Source organism: Nannospalax galili, unplaced genomic scaffold, assembly GCF_000622305.1.
Source record: "Nannospalax galili isolate Female #2095 unplaced genomic scaffold, S.galili_v1.0 scaffold177, whole genome shotgun sequence".
NCBI lineage: Eukaryota > Metazoa > Chordata > Mammalia > Rodentia > Spalacidae > Nannospalax > Nannospalax galili.
Window position 1 is genome coordinate 266,031 of NW_008339470.1, and position 4,262 is coordinate 270,292.

A 4,262-nucleotide genomic window follows, 5' to 3' on the forward strand; every position below is an offset into this window, starting at 1 on the left:
CCCTGTAGCCCCAGCTGTCCTGGAACTCACTATGGAGACCAGGCTGGCCTTGAACTCACAGGGATCTGCCTGCCTCTGCCTCCCGAGTACTAGTATTAAAGGTGTGTGCCACCACACCTGGCTAGAAATAACTTTTAATGTGCAGGTTTGCATTATTTAAAATAATAATTTGTGATAGTACTTGTATATTTTGAAATTCTAGCTTATCAGAAAGTCAGATTAATTATTGTGTTATATACCTCATTATCAAATTTTTTATATAATTTAATTTTCAGAAGTGCTATGAAGAATTAGAAGTTTAGGAACAATATAAATGGTAACTAAATATGTATTATTGCAAAGAATAAAAGTAAAAATAAGTTACCTTGATTTTTACCTCTTAACCTTGATTTTTCTGAGAGAAGTTTTTCTTGGTGTATATTTTGCTTTATGGTATAAGTTTCTGAATTTCTGAATTATATATGTATCGAGTTCTAAAGTATTTGCAATTAAGAGAAAGAAAATCCCAGAGATAACATGAGGAAGTGTTAGTAATTGTGTCCATTACATTGCGAAGTTAGAATGTTCCATCAAATCCTAAAGGAATTTCCCTGCACCAACATCACAGCATTCCCCTGAGCTATTCACCTCTAAACCATACAAACCCCTTGAAATTACTTAACAATGTCCTGTGAGACAATAGGGTTAAAAATGACCTTCGTCCAACCTTCTTGGAGATCATTCTGCTGATTTGTATTTGACTAACATTTTTGTAGTTTTCTTCCCTCTTTATATAAATAAAACGGTATGTGCCATCTAAAAATGCACCCCTGAACCTGCTCATTTACTTATCTTTCCCCCATTCCCCTTCCCTTAGAACATTTTCTCCCTTTTGTTCTCCCAGTGTGTCTCACTTCCACTTGTATAGATGTGTCTGGAAGTTTCTGGGCTCATTATAACTCTTTCCTCAGCCTGTATGGGTGTTTTATTTAAGGAAGCACGACAAAGAATGACTAATATTATATCTATTACTCTTCTGTTGCTGTGATAAAACACTATGGCTAAGGCAACTTATAGATGAGTTTATTTGGACTTATGGTTCCAGGGGTTTAAGAGTCTATTGTGGTGGGGGAGGCATGGCAGGTAGAGGTGGTCTGAGGAGAAAGCTGAGTGTGAACATCTCCAACTACTTGTCAGAAGCAAGAAAGCAACTGGAAGTGGGATTAGCCTGTGAACTCTCAAATCCAGCTTCCAGCAATGTGATTGTTTCAACTAGGCCACACCTCCTAAAGGTTCCATGACCTTTCCCAAACAGTGCCACCAACTGACCAAATGTTCAGATACTTGAGCCTAGGTGTGACAATTCTCATTCAAACCACCACAAATAGGAAATAATATTTTACATTTGTAAACTTCTTTGATGTGTATTTTGTTTAAATATTTAGTATCTTCACAATTTTTGTTTTACCTCATTTACACCTGAACAACATCTCTTTGGATTATGAATTTTAGAAAGACACGAATAATTTTCTTTGAGATTGTAGGTTTCTGGAACTGCCAGTTACCAATGGTACAAATATTGGTATCAGGGATAGAACTTTGATTTAATGAGAACATTTAGTGACCACAGTATCAAATTTGATGGAAAAATAAACTTCAGGAGAAATTAAATTCTGTGAGAATTTCTTTATGAAGGGAATAAAAATTTTCAAATATAGACTCATAAGCCACCAAAGTTCAAAAAATTTATGGCTGAAAATGAATAACACTAAGCATGAAAATGATTTGATGAGACATTGAATATGCTATATGAATGCATATTCAAAAATAATATCTTGAATGAATTAAAGTCAAGGTAAAAATCACATATGAATACACAGAGTACTTCATGCCAAAGGTGCTGTTTATGAAAACATTAATTAAAGGAAACTTGGGATGTGCTTGGAATTTTAAAATTATGCTTCAAGACCAAGAAATTTGCCAGTGATATTAAATGAAACTCACCTTCACATATGTTAACTTTAATTCCTAGCATTTATTTGATTTGTCAAGAACTGGTCAATTATACTGTCATACTCATGAAAAATTCTTTATCTCATTCCCAATGGATCAAAGTCCCTTAGATTTTGAAGTACCTTTTAGCAGACTATTTCCTTTATGAACTAACTTGATTCAATCCATCAAACATGAGTCTGTAATTTTTTACTTATGTTTCTTTGCAAAACAGAGGCATTTCTTCTGCAAACATCACCTACTGTTTCTGGACTATAGCTCCCGTACTTTGAGTGCTGTCTTTCTTTTCTCTTAATTTGTCAGCAATTTTATCTGAAGTTGTGACTTTGAAAATACACGGACATATTTTGATAATTCTAGGAAGGATCTTTAAAGGTAGAAAAGGTTGATCTTTCTGCATATTTAAGTATGTCATAAAAATTTAGGGTATCCATATTCGTTTAGTGTTCTTAAATAATTTTAGTGTCCATTTTTGACAACCCCCCAAACGAACTTTAAATCAGTTATCCTGAAAATATAAGAAAACCATTTTCATATCTCCCCTGGAGGAAGGAATGTTTTTAAAAAAAGTATTATATATGTTTTAAATTAATATTTTAGAGATTGCAGAAAGATCACTAACAAGTTAGTGGAGTGATTCATCTTTAATGAAGACACTGAGGAATACTGAAGAAATACATTTTCATAGATTATCACCTTTTGTTTCCCATTTTCCTACGTCACAGGGATTCACAAATGTTGACTCTTTCCATGCCTTTCTCTCTTTTGTAACAGGCATTTTACATATGAATCTGCTTAACAAAATTTTACTTCATAATTTTAATTTCCCAGACACACTGATGTCATATTCTAAATTTTGGGATGTATCCCTGTATCGTACAATTTACAATTTCCTGTGCACAATCTAAATGGCTTTATTTTCTCATGTTTCTGAATAATTTCCTTAGTACACAAAGCATTTAAGATTTATTATGACATATTCTGTGAAAGAAGATAAAATACGCAATAGAATAAAAGGATAAATGATTCTATTTAGAGTTTTTTTCTAAGACCTTGAACAGGTGACCCAGTTTTCTATATCCTAGAAAAATCCCAAATGAATGCTTTCCTTTGCACATAGAAGTATTACTTTTAAGAAGAGTCTGTAAAGCAAATGTTCAAAATCCTCAGCTTAAGAAACAGGTGTCTTCTTTTATCTATTTTAATGTTATTTCTTTAGAATATTATGATTCCCTAAGTTATACTATGGCAAGCAAAATATAATAAACAAGTTTCCCTTTAAACTTCAGTTTTTAGGGTTGGAGAGATGGCTCAGCCATTCAGAGCACTAACTGTTCTTGCAGAGGACCCGGGCTCGATTCCCAGCACCCAAATGGCCCCTATGAACCGTCCTTAACTCCAGTTCCAGGGGAATCCAAAGCCCTCTTCTGACCTCTGCAGCATTGCAGGACACGGTGCCCTCATATACATGCAGGCAATACACTCATACACATAAAATAAAAAAATAAATAAAATGTTAAAAAAACAGTTTTTAATGCTTAGGTAGAAAATCTTTTTTAAAATTTTAATAGAAATTTAGAATTCAATTTACTTCAAATGTCTGTCTCCAGTTTTCAGTGCTATATTAGGACGTACTTACAAATCTAATCATGTAAATTTGATGATCAATCAATGCATTATATATGTATTTCTATAAATGTATGTATATGTAAAAATAATCAAAGAAGAGCATAAGAAATTTGAGGGGGAGTGTGGTGAGGGCACGAGAAGAGTTGAAGGGGGACAGGGTGGAAATGATGCACATATGATACTCGTGTGGGAATCTCTCAAAAAGTTAAAAAACATTAAAAGTCTAGTATAACATAAAAATAAAGGACATTTTAATCCTCTTCCCACCAAACCTTTGATAGTTAAAATGGGATTGTAGTTCCACAATCAAAACATCCAAGGAAGGTGGCAGCAATTTCTTTGTTCTAACAACTAAGTGTAATCCATATAGTTAGGTAAAGTAGAAATAACGTGTTTGTTTTTTGCAGACAGGGTCTTTCTGTAGCCCTAGCTGGCCTGGCCTGAGACTCATTTTACAGATCAGGCTGGACTTGATTTCATAGAGATCCACCTGCTTCTGCCTCTGGAATACTGGGAATAAAGGTACACACCACTACTCCTAGCAGTAGAAATAACTTTTTTTTTTTTTTTTTTTTTTTTTTTTTAAATTTTTTTCCCTCCTGGCATCTTCACGTTAGACAAAACCTACCCTCTTGAAGTAA